The sequence below is a fragment of the Silene latifolia genome, chromosome X (assembly GCF_048544455.1).
Source record: "Silene latifolia isolate original U9 population chromosome X, ASM4854445v1, whole genome shotgun sequence".
Lineage (NCBI taxonomy): Eukaryota > Viridiplantae > Streptophyta > Magnoliopsida > Caryophyllales > Caryophyllaceae > Silene > Silene latifolia.
The window spans coordinates 181,026,502-181,044,938 of NC_133537.1; the positions used below are offsets into that span (position 1 = coordinate 181,026,502).

At 33.8% G+C, this 18,437-nt stretch overlaps 2 long non-coding RNA genes across 3 annotated transcripts; one reads left to right on the forward strand and one right to left on the reverse strand.

Moving 5' to 3' along the window:
- Nucleotides 1–1,762: 1,762 nt before the first annotated feature.
- On the reverse strand, nucleotides 1,763–4,789 carry LOC141623730 (uncharacterized). Of its 2 annotated transcripts, XR_012533555.1 has the most exons (6): nucleotides 4,577–4,789; nucleotides 4,380–4,477; nucleotides 3,805–3,959; nucleotides 3,538–3,607; nucleotides 3,384–3,444; nucleotides 1,763–2,041 (listed from the first exon to the last, which is right to left on the reverse strand). It is a non-coding gene; the product is annotated as an uncharacterized LOC141623730 (long non-coding RNA). The 2 variants fall into 2 exon arrangements; XR_012533554.1 differs by lacking the exon at nucleotides 4,380–4,477 and having other exon boundaries at nucleotides 4,577–4,781.
- A 1,048-nt stretch (nucleotides 4,790–5,837) lies between these two features.
- On the forward strand, nucleotides 5,838–7,540 carry LOC141621660 (uncharacterized). Its single transcript, XR_012532549.1, has 3 exons — nucleotides 5,838–6,037; nucleotides 6,173–6,435; nucleotides 7,117–7,540. It is a non-coding gene; the product is annotated as an uncharacterized LOC141621660 (long non-coding RNA).
- The last annotated feature ends 10,897 nt before the right edge of the window (nucleotides 7,541–18,437 follow it).

Genomic DNA, 18,437 nt, shown 5'->3' on the forward strand with positions numbered 1-18,437 from the left:
ACTTCAAAGCACTTATCACTCTTATCTTCCAATAACCAACCCAATTTTTTTTCTTTTCAGTAGCTAACTCTCTAGCAAATAACAATTTATCTTCATTCACTATATTTATTGCCCATCCCTCACAAACTAAGTCCATTAGTGATGCTGAAACCTACAAACAAACAAAGCCAAACAAACAAAACCACAAGAATAACTGCAGAATAACACAAAAAGAATAACAGAAAATAAAAACAGGAAAAACACTACAATGACAGGAAGAGTAACGCTGCAATGACACCATAGGACCAGTATAACAACGGAATTACAGAAGTACTGAAAAGTGAAGACAACACGAACAAACACAAAAACCCTAGAAAAACACATTAAACAATTAAAACATGACAAATAACTTGACAACAAACTAAGCGATAGAATAATGTTGAGAATAACACAAAAAGTAAAGTGTGTAGAGATCAATAGTAAAGTACTCAACACAACTCGTCAACTAGAACATGCAAATCACTTCAAAACAATAGAAAACTGCAGAAACGACTAGAACATGCAAATCACTTCAGGAAAAATCAGAAATTCAAAAATGCAGCATAATATTACAATGAAGAAACTGCATAAACGCAATAACGACATTAAAGTACTCGATTAAGTAAACCTAACGATAATTAAACTGAAAAAAGGAATAAAAAAGCATACAAAAGCATGAAATAAAACAATATAACAGAATAAAAGAGGAAAACGTCATGAAATTACCTTCAATCGGAAGAAAGATGATCAACGGCGAAGAGAAAACAGGAGAAAACACGAAGATGACGAACGGTTGAAGAAGAATAACACTAGAATAATAGAAGAGAGAGAAACGCTTTGCAGTTAAGAATGAGGATATAAACGGTTTTGCAGTAATAGGGAGTATTAATTAGAGAGGGAAACAGTTAGACAGTAAATGACGGAAAGAAGAGAGAGAGAGAGAAAGAAAAAAAATAAACTAAAAAACAATGCTTTTATATGACAACTAAGATTAATCTTGGCCACTCATCTCTAATTTAATCTAATGGTTGAGATTCCCCCAACTCACAACTCACCATAAGAACCAAAATCACCAAATCCAATCTCTCTCTCTCTCTCTCTCTCTCTCTCTCTCTCTATATATATATATATATATATATATATATATATATATATATATATATATATATATATATATATATATATATATATATATATATATATATATATATATATATATATATATATATATATACTAGTTTAGAACCCGTGCAAAGTTGCACAGGTATATATTTAGGCCTTGTGTAATTTCTTGTTTTAATATTATCTTATTTTAAGTGTATAACAATGAGCATTGGCGTGAGAAATTAAAGTTAAAAATATGAGAGATTTTTTTAAATTGTTTTGAGTTTACGTTAGGTCATTGAGTATATAAATAAGTAAGGTAACACGAAAAAAATTCATTTTAATATTTAGGTACGATGTATTGCTATCTGATTTAATTTTTTTACGTTTATATTAGGTCACTAAGAACATAAAATTAATTTTAGAGCGCTTACAGCCCGCACTTTTAAAACTCGATAATTGATTTCGCCAACGCTCAAACTACATTCACTCGCATAGCGCACATAGATTTTGTTTAGTTGCATTTTCTTCTTTGTAAACTTTAAAAAGATTCATCAATGGCAATACATAGATAAGATAAACATTGAAAAGTGATGCCCGACATTTCAACAACTTACGTAAAAAAAATAGCCCAAGCATGTAAGTTTAGTAAAGAATCAATTCAAAATTCAATAATTAATTCAACGTAGATCAACTATGATATAAACAACCATATATAATTAAAGAGACTAACTTAGTCTCCTTAGCTTCAACCTTAATTTGTACAATTATTTACATCCACAAAACTGCGAATCTCCTAATTATGCTATGTCAATGGACAGTAGTTATGCTGCACCAAGGGGCCAATAATCAAAGTATATATGCATTGCCTTATTGTCTTTAAATCCTTTCAACCTTTTGATGCATTGCCTTCTAATTACTGCCAAAAACTCAAATTTCATAAAAGGAGATCATTAGCAGATATGTGCATGATGAGCGTAAATATCATAAATGAACTATTCGTATGTAATTAGAACACGAAGAGGAAATTACAGAAAATTAATTCTGAAATACTATGTATAAAGTCAAAGTACACAAATTCTCATTAAAGACGGGCACTATCCGTCACAAGCTATAGATGGATAGTGCCCCTCTCACAATATGCAAGTGACACTATCCATGGGGTGTTACATGTCCCCCTCACTTGCCCTCCCACTTATCTTATTGTAAGAGGGGCATTATCCGTCTTCAGCTTGTGATGGATAGTGTCCATCACAAGCAAGACGCTTTGGTCAAAGTAAGAGTGAAACAAATTATGTTAGTTTCCATTCAGTGCAAGTAAGAGTACTAATATGTCACCATAACTACATGGATGTAGTCTCCGTACAAAGCAACTTGAATAGAAGATTTGATTCAACACTAAATAATGGGAGCTAGATAAATATAGCTAATTCACAATGGCTCAAGATAAATAAAGCAAAAAATGTTCTATCTCATTCTATGTCCCTATTTCTACGGAGTATATAGTCTACCTAATGTTAAACCCTCTTTCATTTAAGGCGATCAAAAATTTGTTAAATTTATATGTAACATAAGTTATTGGACCCAAGGAAAAAGAAATGTCAGCAAAAGAGATAATGAAGTAATTTAAAAAATCATGATTAAGTAAGCATAAATAAAACTCAACTTAAAATAAATAGTAGTAACAAATTGATAATAGACTTTTACGGTTTTACCAAAGCTGTATAACAATGTCAAAACTGGCCTTCTTTAGAGGTGAAATTCAATGCAAGACACGGAACATTTAATAGGAAATAAGTATAAAAAACATTTTGCAGAAGAGAGAACATCGGACAAAGAATGAGGAGTGCTCGAAATGATAGGGGAATGAAAAAGAGGAATTTGCGACGCATAAGAGAGATGGGAACCAAGAATTTCACAAACTTGTGATCCTTGGATGACAAATTAAGAAAGACCAACCAACAAAATTACTCTCGTGACATTTATCATAACATAGATGTTTAGCATTAAATAATTGAAAGAATTGAAAAAAAACCTACTGAGTAAATTGATAAATGATAAGTTCTACGGTCCACAATCAAATCCTCTACTTTCAAGGAGCGCATGCGCAACCACAATTTTGGGTTTCATATCGAACAATGAAATTGTTTTTTAAAATATGGTATCAAAATAAGGAGTCGTGCATGCCTCCTAATCTCCTATATGACCAAATAATATACTCACGAGTAAATAGATAAAAATCAATAGATTACTATACATACCTGGTTATATCATGTATACGCCCTTGAAAATTTCTCTCAAAGAGATGCAAAGTTCGAGCACCTGTTATCATGATTTAAGAAACTCACGAGTAAGACAACACGGGGTAACTTTGTTTAGGATAACGCATAATCATTATTAGGAGTTTAGACATACCCCAACGACATAACATGGCTAATTACTAATTAGCAATAACAAATTCCCGACATCTTTGAATTTCTACATCCTGCAAATCAAAAGTAAGCTATTTTAGAAATTACAGAGTATAATCAGTGACTTGGTGTCCAAATTCAAGGTATCAATAACTGTTTCAAACCTTTTGTGTATGGATATATAGCATGTTGCAGTGCAAAAACTGTGTCATAATTCTAAACGAAAGTATAGAATGAGTAATATAAAAATATCACTAATCAAAACACATACCTTGGTGCAGAATAACAAAATTGAACTTTGGATGAGATAACTAAACTTGACAACAGTACGGCCGATAAATTTAGGGAAAAAACGGCACTGTTAAACTAATAGGGAATTCCTACTTTACAGATTCAGGATCACCAGAGAAAAACTGAAACATACGCCTGCAATTCCAAAACCAAACAAAATTCATGATGAACAAATCAGAACATAAACGACAAACATCAACAAAGCCCACGTATGTAATTCTGCCACATAGTAAACATATAACAAACTCATCGAACTAACACATTAAACCCTCAATTTCCTTCAAATTATAAAGTGATGATATTTGAGAGAAAAAAACTAAAAGGCCAAGTACTTCAAAACTTATCCTGTTGATGAAAGTCGGTTAACTACTTCGAAATTGAATTCGCTGATGAAATCAATTCAGTAATTGAAATGAATGGATTAACATAAAGAAGTTGATTAGGTTGAGCCCAATACCAACATCTTTATAAATACTTGAATCAAATACATGAATTGAGCAACAGATGATAGGAACAACAAATTACATTACATCAAAAAATATTGAAAGAACTTACGACCAAACATGTAATTGTTATATGTCATCAAATCTAAATCTCGATAAATTCGTATCTAAAGATGATAGGCATGTTGCAATTTAGGCATAGTCTTCTTACTGCGAATTGAAAAGATCACCTTTTAATAAATTGAAAACACGCAAACTTTAAATCTAGAAATAGACAAAGATCATAACTCAATAAATTGAAAAGATCACCTTTCAATTAGCAGATTTTGGGTGGAACATTTAATAAATCTCATTTCGAATTAGAGTGGAGGTCGAATTTCCTTTGGGGGAAAAATAATTTGCGATATGAGAACATGTAAATAGGAAATTTCTGGATGAAATATATGAAAAACAATTTATAAAAGTAGCGTATGTTTGTGTATAAAGATGACGGCTACTGCGAATGAACAATAGGAGCATTCATTTAGGGCTTTTGGAGTAGGCGGGAAAAAACTCATGAGAGCAAGACACGTGTATGGTATGACGTGGTATGGTTATTATTTTATAAGTTTACTAGTGTTAGACCCGTGAAAAATCACGGGTTGTGTTTATTCATTTTGTAAGAGGATGATAATTGCATTTTATTTGTTGAACACGTTAATTTTTTTAAAAAATGTTAATAATAAAGTTAAAAAACTCAACAAATATTTTTATAATTAGTCTTATTCATAGGATGACCGCAAATAATTAAATACAAATTAAAATAAAGTTTGATGGTGTTTTCATTAAAAGGTGTTTTAATGTATTAATAAGAAGTGTTTTAATTTTTTAATGTGTTTTCAGTAAATCATTGATCTTAAATTGAGCAAAAGATTATACGTCTCTTAAGAAACTGTCTCTCAATTGTACATTTTTGACTAAAAATGATAATGAAATTAATAAAAAACAATTATAGATCATGATTAAGATTACTTATGTTAGCTAAGTAAATATTATTGGGTCCGTCTAATGGGCTCCGTCTTAGCCCATAGTGAATTCTCCTTTTGCTCCATCTGATAATGGCTAATTGAAGAGATTGAAGAGACAATGAATTTAATCTTAAAAAAAAGGAGAAGTAAAAAACAATATTAATCGAAGGCGAATTGAAAATAATTATATAACCAATTTTAATTACTGAACATGTGTACTATTTAATAATATATATATAGAAATTATAACATTGAAATTTGAGAAATTTGAGATAAGTAAACTAATAAAAGAACACATGATAATGTTAATAGGAGTAAAAATTGTAAGACGGGATTAAAATAAAACAATTAAGACATAGTTGAAAAAGGAAATTATAACTTAAAAATTTAAGTACTTTAAGTTTCTATGTCGTGTTTAGAGGTCGGAAATACCTATGCAACAATTTCATTTTAAACTGGGCCGTGGTTAGGGCCCAATTTAAAGAACCCAAACAAATCTAACAATTTCACCATTTCGTCCAAGTTTCTGGACATTTCATTACACATTGATTAAGCATTGATTATCAAAAAATCTGAAAAAAAAAAGACAACATTTCATCCTCGTCTTTATCGCCTTCTCAAAAATGTCCTCAACCTTCCCTTCAATCTTCATCAAAATGAACAGATCCATCATTCAAACTTTGCGATTGAAGATTATTCAAGATTCTTCTATCCTTCGTTCTCAGAAATGGTGAAAATGGTTGATTTATTATTGAATATCAAGGTTTGTTTACTCTGATTTACAATTTTGTCTATTTTTTTTTTATTTTTTTTTAATTCCGGTAAAGTAGTAATTCTTTTTTATTTTGTACTATAATCGTTTTTTTATTATTGCATGTTGTTGGATATTGTTGCAAAGGAATTCCAGATCTACTAAAATGGAGGATCGGTTGATATTAAGGTCATTATTGTAGATCAAAGTTTGTTTTCTATGATCTACAATTCTTGTCTTAATTTTTTTTTTAAAAAAAAAAAATTGCCGTAAAGTAGTATGGGAAGTTTTTAAATTTGTACTGTAATTGTTTTTTTTTAATTGCATGTTGTTGGAAGTTGTTGAAAAGGAACTACACAACTTCTAAAATGATGGATCTGTTGATATTAAGGTTATTATTGTAGATCAAGGTTAGTTTTTTCTGATTAACATTTTTGCCTTAATTTTTTTTTTTTTTTTTATTTCCGGTAAATCAGTACTGCTTTTGAAAGACACATGATATGTTATGTGCTATGTTAAGGCAAAATGACTGTGTTTGTTAGTGTAAAATTGACTTACATAGGAATAATTGTGTTTGTTATGTTTTGGTTTGATTAGAGAAAGGAGTTAATTTTGAGTGAATTGTTATTTAGTGAAATGATTCCGTCTCACATTGTGATACCGTCTAAAAACAGGCGGCTGGTGTAATGTATTTTTATTTTACTCTTTCTTTCTTCATCTTATATTGTTTGATTTATAGCTGCGGAGTTTAATTATACATTCTTGTTTCAAATTTAATCGATGGTTTTTATTTTTTGGTACTTCTATGTCTGTCAAGGCTTGTTGTTGGTTGAGAGAGCTATTTAATGTCGTATACTTTGTTTTGTGGTGAATTGAGACGATATTAGAGTTGACCCTAACTGTTGACTTGTGGTGGATGATACCTGAGAAAATAGGCCGAAACTGTGTTCTTTCAAAACGGCTGGGGGTATCAAAATGAATATGTGATTTGACTATTTGACAAATTTAGCTATGTATACCGTCAATTGTCCTAACCTTATCAAATTGAAGTAGATCTTGCATCAGCCCAGATAATAACTATGTTGCTGCAGGTTCTGCAGATGGGTCTGTGTATATTTGGTCAATTCAGAAGGGAGACATAGTTGCTACTTTAAAAGAACACGCGGCTCCTGTTTTCTGCTGCAATTGGAGTGGTCTTGGAAAAATATTGGCTACTTCTGATAAGGACGGGGTTGTCTGCGTATGGTCGTGAGTTTGACGGGTTTATCATCGTCAGTTGACGTGGTATTTCTATGCAACCAATTCCTATAAAAAGGTTAGATGGTGTGAATATGATCTCATTTTCTTCTACTCTGTTTTCTGCTAATGTACAGTTGGTTTCCTGAATATTCCGTTTATTTTTTGAACTATATGGCAAGCTTTTAAGTATCTCATTCTTATATCTTCGGATCCTTTTGGGCACTTTGTGTATGTTTATGTGCATCGCTACTAAACTGTTGTGGAATTGCAAATTAACTCATGATACATTGAAATTTGGCCGAGTTGTGAAGGCTTTGAATGTTTCCATGTGAAAACTCATACACAATTGTAGTGTATGAGTTAAGCTGGTCATTTTTAAAGCCAGTTTAATATAAACAATTTGGTCATTGATTTTTAATTGCGTTTTGATTTATTTTCTTCGGAATATCGAATCAATTTACATCTCTAATGCTTGGCAGTTACTCATAGGTGAGTCAACCCTAATTTAAGGAAGAAGTAGTTAGCTGAACTACATTATGACTTAATTGGGTTGCATGATTCCATATGAATTCCTTCAATCAAACTTGCACATTATCTGAATCGGAAGCAGAATCGGAATTGGAATTAGAAAAGCGAAAAAATTTAAAAACTTTGTGCGTACCTAATTTTAGCCTTATACATAGGATGTATTGTAGCCTTATATGGTTTCAAATATACATAGGTTTTTTCCTTTTTGTACTAAAATTACTACTAAAAAATTGTTTGTGAAATAGTTGCATTACTTTGGAGCTGTTATGTCAAATTGAAAAGACTTAACTTGGTAGAAGATGATTATTATTCATGATGAGTAGACTTGGCAAAAGTATACCGAATCCGAAAAACCGATCGAAAATACCCGAATCGACACCTGACCGTACACCCGAAAGGTATAACTGAACTTCACCCCGAAACCTGAATCGACCTGAATTTATTCGAAATCGAACCGAATTTGTAATATCCGAAATAGACCCAAGATCGAATGAACCTGAACTGTTTCAACCTGAATTGTTTTAATCCGAACCGATATATACCTGAACCGATTTTAACCCGTACATTGATTACAGAAACCCAACATTGAAACCCGAAATGACCCGAATGTACCTAAGCGTCACATTTAGGGTGTCTTTTTGTACATGAGTGTCACCTCTTTGACGTCAATAAATTAATATTATATCGTAGTTATGCAAAAAATACATTATTTATTACTTTTTTAAAAAAAATTATTCGTATTATATCCAATCTTTTGAATAAAGACCTAATCCCTTGACATCCGATTCGATAATGACCTGACTCGAATCTCATCTGCTCTGATATTGACCCGACTCGAACCTTATTTGCACCCATATTAACCCAACTCGAACCTGAACCAACCCGAAATATCTACAACCGATTAAAAGTGAAAACTGAATCCAACCTGAATTGAACCGAACTGAAATCGAAAAAAAAGATAAACCGAAATAACCCGATCCGAAAGAACCCGAACCGAAACTGATCCGATTGACCTGTTTGCCACCTCTAATGATGAGCAACGTAGAAGAAGGATACAATACATACTAACAGACCTCCCTTAATCTTCTCCTAAAATATGGCAACTACTCCTAATTATATGACAAATAATTGATAAACTTAACATATACAAAAGATACATGATATATTTAATTATGGTAAAGATCAATATCCATATTAGTATTATTCGTATTCTATTAATTATACACGTAATTATACTTCCAGTTCAATTAAAATTTGTATGAAATAGTTCTAACCTTTTTTAGCTTCATTGCCATTCCTCCTACTTTTCTTTGATACTTGCTGATGAGAATTAGATGATGTCATGGATGAAAGTAACGTTTTTGATGAAATATAATTTTGAAATAACTGAACAGAAAAAAGGATGAGGCAGTATTCTGAGATTTATAGGGGTAACAATAAATAGAATTGGAATAGCCACTTTTTTATTCAATTTAGGTTTTACACTATAATCAAAATAGTATAGATAAACGAAATCTATGAGCCATTTAATTTCTAGTTTTTCGAAATTGAAATAATTAAATTTTAAGAGCCAAGTCTTGGAACTTTAATTTTTAATAATGTTTCATGATTTACACTGTCAATGACAATATGTATAAAATTTTTGATATGTTTTGTAAACCCACCGTGATATTTTTTTCTTATCAAAAATTTACTTGAAATTGATGAAGTTTGGTTTTTTGAAATATATACTGTTTGATTAAACTATAAATTCATAGGGCTAATGAATAATGTGTGGGTATCACGTTTTTATTAGTCAATGTGTCACGTTTTTTATCTAAGCCCTAATAAAAACAAATATTTTTTTTATCTAAGCCCAAAAAATTCTAATCATTCCAAAATACTTTCACAGTTATCTAAAAGACAAATAATGTGGACACTCTAATCTAAAAGTTTATTTAAAACGTGACACATTGACTACATTAAAATTTAAATTTTATTTTCAATTAGTGTTTCTGATTTTAAAAAGTTTGTCTGGTAATACATGGGTGGGTATCAGTTTGTTATTATTTTTTAAGTTAATTAGAATATCATTGTTTGGGAGGGAATTTATCCGAGACAGGTTCTTTGGGCTGTCTAACGTTGATTAAAATTTTAAAAGTGGTACGTAAAATAACCTTATCTGTAAATAGGGTACATGAGACACTGACAATGTATCTTATCAGTAATATATCAGTAATGTATCTTTACCAATTTTCAAAATTTAACAAAAATAAATTTCTGAGTAACTGAAGTAATGTATCTTTACCAATTTTCAAAATTTAACAAATAATCGTCCAACTGCTCTTAAAAAAATTGTGACAATTTTAAGTAGAATAACAATAAATTAGAGGGGTCTTACGTATTTGAAAACAGACATTAAAAATCGAAATTCATCACACAAAACACTCAACTTCAATTACCAAGACATTAAAATCAAATTTCAACACACAAAATCAACCAACAACTTCAGTTACCAAAATCCGGCAACATTCAACTTCTAAGTTCACGTACGTACCAACACATATCAAACCAAAAAGTAGTACTATAAGAAAATAACAGTCTTCCAAAATAGTTCTCAAATTTAATTAAAAACATCTCAAGTTCACTTCTCCGTCTTCACAATAGAGGCCTTCTTAGTTGTAGAGCTTGCATCAATTGTTTGAGAGTCATCATTAAATGGCAGAACCCTTTTGAGAGGAGTTATTGTTTTTGGGCTGTTATCTTCTGGATGGGACTCGTCCTCCTCGCATTCCTGCCAAATATTTCACGTGTTATTACTCAAAATTTACCCATAACATTTGTGAATTAGAAATTTGTAAATTCTAACCTTCGAGCTTTGGCCTTGGATCATGGGTGTATGCCTTGATTTAAATGAATTCATCTCCGCCTAAGAGTAACAAAAAAAAAGGCGTAATAATTAACTATTTTTTCGTATGAAAAAAAGAGGTTAAACTTAATTGTAAATGTAAAAGTACCTTGAAAATTTGTGTATATCTTTGAAGCCATTTGTCGGCCATCTCAGCGTCGTCGGTCATAGTAACAACAGTATAATTCGTAAGACCTTTGATCACATTGTACTTGTGATCTATGTGTACTTTGAACAAAAAGGACCTGTCGAGAAAAATTAGGCTGACCAGAATTGATCCAATTGCTCTTTTAACAGCAAATTCAATTGACATTTTGTCGGTAAACAATTAAAAAAAAAAATCAAAGGGCTGCTCTGAAATATTGAAAGGGTACTCTGAAAATAATGAACTGAAGCTTACTGTTACAAACTCACGAAAAAAAAAATCTGAATGCAAATTTATATATAGGCAACAATAATACGTACTTTTGAATCCACAAACAATAATTCAATTGCTTCAATTGCGTCCACGGGTTTCTTCTTATCGTCGTTATTGTATTTGTTGGCTAAATTGTTTTTGTTGGATAATTCTGGTCTTGACCACTTGTGAGCAACTCTTACGTTCATCTGAGTGGCTCTAACTCCGTATTTGAGATCGCTAATGGTAAGAAAATTTGTCATAGCCATATTTGCAATGGAGATTAAGTTGTTGAGAAATTAAAGAGTTTTTATTTTTTTTTTGTGTTTCACAGGTATTTTTTTTGGGTGTTTCACGTTTCACAGGTTGATGTTGTTGATCCAGGTTTGAAAAATAATTTTATAGGAGAAATTATAAGAACAATAAAAGAGGTGAATGTCGATTGCAATTCTCGATATACATTGAAAATTTAAATTAGGGGTAATGATGTATCTTTAATAGCATTTTTAATTGATTGTAATTTGAATAGAATACTGGTTGTAATTTAATTAGGTTTATTGGTATTAGGATTTTATTTTGTCAAAAAGTTATCCAGGGAAGCAAATAGAAGATCAAAAAAAGAGGTGAATGGCTTTTGATATTTTCGAAAAACCTTGAAAAAAATAAACTTCATTATGGCTTCTGATATTTTCGAAGCAAATAGCAGATTCATTATGGCTTCTGATATTTTCGAAGCAAATAGCAGATTCATTATGGCTTCTGATATTTTCGAAGCAAATAGCAGATTAATTTTTTTTTTTTTTTTTTTTTTTTTATTTATTGGCTGATGTGGAGACCTCCATGAAAGGTAATTGGTTAAAACAAAGATGTTTTGGTGAGATGCATTGTGAGGCCTCCAAAACACTAATTCTTGCACCACATTGCGCCACATCAGCGGTTTTACCTAATTCTTTTATATATATATAGATATATAATATATATATATATATAGAGAGAGAGAGAGAGGTCGGATCCGGTGAGAACGAACACTCGGTTAGAACGGTGAGAACGACCGTATTTATGACTTATCACTCCCGCCATATATAATAATAAAAATAAATAGTACGTAAATATCCTGCTATGTTCACATTCACCAATTAATTTCTCTCTCCACTCAACAAGTCAACAACAGCATATTGTCGATCAATTAAAATTTCCTTTAATAATGTTCGCTCATATTCATCATCTTTAAAGGTCCACTTCTACGACCAAATTTTCGATCAATTAATCAAATTACAATTGTAAATCAGATTCAAGTTCCGAAAATAATTCATCGCATTCACCACCACTCATAGCCTGCCGTAGTCACCGCCTGCAATCATCAGCAACCGCTGGAGAACATCCTAGACGTCGTCGCAACTCGAGCGACACCATTGAAAATCATCAACCCCGACATTTCACCAGCACCATCAATGTCAACCCACTCTCAGCGGCGTCAGGCCTCGCAGCACTGCTTTCTCCGGCGACACCATTGAACATCGAAATTAGTGTATCTAGTGTATATATTGATGTACCTCAAACCGATTTGATGTACCTAGTAACTGATTGTGTGTATCTATGTTAAGATACATTAAAATAGTGGCTAGATACATCAAAGATTAGTGTACATACATTAAAAATTAGTGTAGATTAGATGTCGTCGGTGACTTGTGTGCCATTTGTGTGAACGCCAGTTTATTACCGGTGTGTGGTCATATTTTCGGGTGAAAGATGGAATGTGGGAGGTGGACCCGGGAGAAGATAATAGATCTATTGGCGGCGCGTACTGTGTGCGGCGATGGCAACGAATGGGCGAATCTCCGGCGAGGAAGGAAGAAGTGTTAGAAAATATTAATCTCATTAATTTACATATTCATATATGTGACATATTAATTTAGTCATAAAATTAAAACTAGATCTTATGCATGCAAACTTGAACAAAAGTAGAGAAGAAATCGTCTTTCTTACAATGGGATTTCGGATATTATGGGCACAATGGAGATCTCCTTCTCACTTGTTTTTGAGCTTCCTTATAATGGATGAACAAGGATCCAAAATAGAATCTCTCCCAAAAGTTTATACCCAAGGTAACCTCTTAAAAGACTAATATTGTTAGAACTAGAACAATATTAATCTTACTAAAATTGACCCAAAATATTTGTTTGTTCTCTTGTAATTTCGGCTAAGAGAGGAAGAAATTGAGAGATTTTATTTCTCTAAGCTTTCACAAATTATAGAGAGAATTTCTATTTTCTTACACTAGAAAAATAGTTAAAGTTGTGAATGAATAATTAGAGAGAAAACCTCTCTATAATTCCCCTTTGAAAGCCGGTGGGGAGGGTGGAGGAGAGCCAATGCATGGGCAAGTTTTTCTACCCAAGAAATCATAGGTATTGATACCCGTCGTTGTGAGTACCAAAGATAAAATTTATAATCTCCTATTAAGACTAACCTAGGCTAGTGGTAACAGGGTCGAACCACAAGGAGGCAGTTGTAAATTTTAGTTGATTTATGTTGATCGAGGTAACTATTGTGGGGGTTGAATTGAATTGGTCTACAGCTAAAAGAGAATAAAGGCAATAAACTAAATAAACGATTTAAACAGATAAAAGAAGGGTACTAGGATGATCGGTTCATTATAGCTTCGGCGGCAGCAAACTAAATCGGTCTGAATCAAACACAGGTAAGGCGGGAAATAAAGAGGTCCTCTCGGTCCACTCTTAACAAATAGCATCTTTCGATCTCGCTATAGGTCCCTAATGTCACTAATACTGACTCTCGTCCTGAAAAGTAATTAACGGTCTAAACTATACCTATCTTTCGATCTTAGCACAGTCTAGTCGATTTAATTGATGGTCTAATAACCTCCCCTACCTTTCGATCTAATGGGTCAGGCACGAAATAGGTATCTAACTGGTCGCATGCATTCGATTCGTTAAATACAAGATTAAAACAATTAAAACGAATATAAAACCCTACGAGGTCAGTCGATCGACTGGCAATGTCGTCGATCGACCAACACGCGAAAACAAAGATCCTTTCTAATCTAATGCCGCCTATGCCATAAATCGCCTACATCCTAGCACTAAAGAATTAGCTACTCATGATGAAAGTAATAACAACAATAAAACTAACAGCAATTACTGAATTCATGCTTAAAGTAAATAAGAAATAGCGATAAAATGATAAATGGCTTCGGGATACTAATCTAGCAAATCTTATACTAATGAAGAAAGTAAAACAATAAAATGGAATTAGGGCAAAAGGAATACCGAGATTCAGAGAAACGATTAAGAACAAGAACAGAAAATCCAATGCTAACCGATGTTCCAAACCCTAATTACTCGAATAAACTAAAACTGAAAGTACTGTATTGTGATAAAAACTTGGATAGAAAACTGATCTCAAACTTGATTGTTTATGTTACGTTATATAGCAATCAACGTAACACCTTATTTCCTAAACCTAAACTTCACGGGCTTCAAGATTCACAGTCTTTTAATTTACGTCTGGAATAGCGATCTAGTCGATCGACTGACAAGGCTGGTCGATCGACGGCTCCTCAGCAAACAGTAGCTTCTGGAACCCGAGCATTGGTCGATCGACTGAAGGTGACGGTCGATCGACTGGATGAGCTGCTACTTGACTTTTAAAACACGTGGACTTGTCTTTTGGGCCTTGGATTGCGCACCAAGCTCGTTCCTTAAGTGATTCCTTTACGTCATTTGCAATGCAGATTACTCGGGGACGGATTTGGCTTGATTTCCCGTTGAATTCTTCACATTTCTGCAATAATGTACAAAATACGGAAGTAGACGGAAATAGGGAGAAATGTAGCATAAACTACAAGAATGAGCTCTGAAATGCGTGTAAAATGGGATGTAAAACATCATATAAATAACACTCATCAAACTTCCCCAAACCAAACCCTTGCTTGTCCCCAAGCAAGAACTAGACTCGATCTAATGACCTAATGGAACGAGTTCAATCTCAGAGCGAAATGTAAACTGTTAAGCCTAAACCGATTTAATGCACAACCAACAATCAATTAGTAATGCGAATCATGCAAACGAATTATAAAGTCGTTAAAGATTGCTGAACCGTCAACTGTAGAGACTTATCAAATTGGACTCTCACGGGTCGCTCAGATCACTCAATAAGTACAGGTGATTATATGTAAGATAGAAAGAATTAATTTTGTAGTGACTCTCACCTAACTACGACCTATGAAAACATGCCAGCAATAAAATATGAAAATGACCTCTACGACCGTACATATGCATTCCAACCGAACAGATGACCAATGACACATGCCGAGGTATATATGTGGGATATGTGAGGTATGGGTAAGAAGAGGCAAAACATTTTATGGTAAAGTGGAGGTACAAGTGATCAAGCTAGTACCAAAACGGAACCAAGCGGCAACATCCAACTTCTTGCTCATAATCAAACGAAATGGTGCTATAGCAAGCACAAAACTCACAATCTCCAAACTATCAAATCAATAAACTCCCCATAGGACATAAATGAAACATGGGAGCAAAAATCGCCAATGAAATAAGGGCTTGAAACATGCGAATTGATTTTTCTTTTTTCTTTATTTCGGACTCCAGTCGATCGACCAAAAGGAGCAGTCGATCGACTGCCTTGAACAGTACAGGACATTTTTTTCTCTCTTTTTCCGAATCATTTTTTCATTAATTTTTTTTATTTCTTTCTTTCCTTTCCTCCTTTATCTTATTTCCCAACCATCATCTCAACAGAGCAAATACTACCAAAAACGAGTAACAATCCCAAAAACTAAACTACTAGCTTGACAAAGGACAGGCTAAATGTAGGATGTAGTAATGGGACAAAAAGGATATTTTTGGCAGTGTGGAGTTTATGGGCAAAACGAATAAGGGAAACCTCTACCACATGTGTCAACAAACCACAGACCGAATGCATACAGGTATTAAGTAGATCAAATTCATAATTATGCAAATTAAGGAAACATGTCTCATAAGGAGTACTACTCACATTCCTAAATAAACCGGTCATGAATGTCACCAGTTATAAGCTCTAATCCTCAGAAATATGATGTAGTTTGCCAATATTCTAAGTCAAGTCTCAAATCCAGCAAATAATTTAACGAAAATTCGTAGATATGCATATACGATTCTACCAATAACATGTTGATCTAGCAAGGCTCAGGCAAAACAGGTGCAAATGCAAAATCATCATAGAAATACTACCGTTCCGACTCGACCTATATGCTAAAATAAACGTGCATATTATGGAATTTTTTGAATTTTTTCAATTTTTTTGAATTTTCTGTATATATGAGAAATGAAATAAACAATGCAAGACAAAAATATAAACGTGAATGCAAGCAAATGATATGCGACGCAAAACCCTTCCCCAAACCAAATCGCACAATGTCCCCATTGTGCAAAATCATGTAGTGAAGGAAAGAGAAATGGGAATTTGCGAGAAAATAAATAAGCAAGACACAAAGGAAAGATATGGAACTCACAAGACTTTGAGCGCAGCAAAGGAAACCTCCCCAAACCAGCGTGAGCTAGGAGGTTTCAGTAGCTAGCAGTGCTACTAAAAAGAGTGCCTGAAAGACAGAAAACACCACGCATAAGACCGAAGAAAACAATTTTGAAGCGTAAAAATTGTGCACAAATGAGACAATAGAAGAAATAGATAATTCGACGGAAAATAAAGTGGAGTAGAAGACTCCCTTAGGTCCGCATATCGACCAAACACAGCAGGGGAGAGGTCGTGAACGAATATAGCAAAGAAGAATGGTCGATCGACCACCGAGATCGATCGATCGACCAGGTGGGCGTGAACAGTAGCTCTGTGAAAGCGCAATTGGTCGATCGACCAATGGTGCGATCGATCGAAAAAACATCTGCAGTGCGTCTTATTTCTTCGTAATTGCTCAATGATTTGAGCTAACAAGCTCTAAATACCTGCAAGTACACAATAAAACGCGCCCGAAAATTGCGCAAAACCCAGAATAAAGCCTAAAGTACTTAAAAATCCTGAGCAAATAAAATAAGAGCGAAGTTTTCGCACACACAAAAAGCAATAAAATTATCTTGACAAAGCAGATAAAAAGAAGTTCGTAACGAGATTGATCAACTAATAGTTGATCAAGAAGGACCACGGTATGGCCCACTTTGTCGGCTTCTGGCTACTAGAGGTAGCCTCAATGGTGCTCATCTTATCAGTTGCACCTTTCTTAGCTTCAACAGTCGGAGAGCTCAGCTGATCAACTTCGTCATCTCCCCAATCAAGGACTTCCTTGGAATCGTCGGACTCCAAATCAGACCATCTCACCTTGGCTGGCTCATCTTCCACTTCCTCATCGGTCCCATAGCTTAGGCATCCAAGACCTCCTCTTTGAATGATAGGCTTTGTCGTGGCTGGAGTGACCTGCAGCTCATCCTTCCCCAAACCAGCTCTTGCATTATCTAAAACAACAGATTCTTCCTCCATTTTGCTCCCAATCTGGGGCGGAGAGGTTAATGCAGAAGTAGTAATAGAGACAAGCAATTTAGGGAGCACAAAGTACGACTTCTTTTCAGAAACCGTATTACATGTAACAGGCCACATGGGGTCCTTCTTTTTAGCAGGTTGGGCAAAAATAATGGAATGTTTCCCAACTTTGAAGGTCAAAGTTCCAGAGCCTACGTCAATGACTGCACCAGCAGTGTGCAGAAACGGCCTTCCTAAGATGATCGGTATATAGGCATCCTCAGGCATGTCAAGGACAACAAAGTCAACAGGGAAGAAAAACTTCCCTATTTGGACGGGTATTCTTGAACAAACTAAAACCTTTTTCAAGTCTATGGGGTTAAGTAAATTGTTTACAATGCAAGAATTGACATACCCCTCCCTTACCTTGGAATTTTTGAGTTCTTTGAAAGTGACAAGGGTGGAGAATCGAACCGTCATCGAGTTTCATCTTGAAAATATTGATAGAAGCTTATCTTATGGCGAATTGGGTAAGATATTTGGCCTTAGTGATGACCCGACATATACAAAGACTCCTATCAAGTATGACCCCGCTCCTCTTTGGATGGCGATTTCCGGAAGGAAATTCACACGCTTTCATGATTGTCGTGCTCTCTTAGTCCACCATCCGGGCATTAGAGTATGGCATAAGGTCATTGGGAATACTTTGATAGCTATAAATGGCACAAATCATCTTACCAAACTCGATTTTATTCTTCTTGAGTCGGCTTTGAACATTGGGAGAGAATTTACCAAGCCTTTATTGTCAATGGAGGACTAGTTACCTATTTGGCTAAGCATTTTAACCGGAATTTCAACAAAGACAACACTTA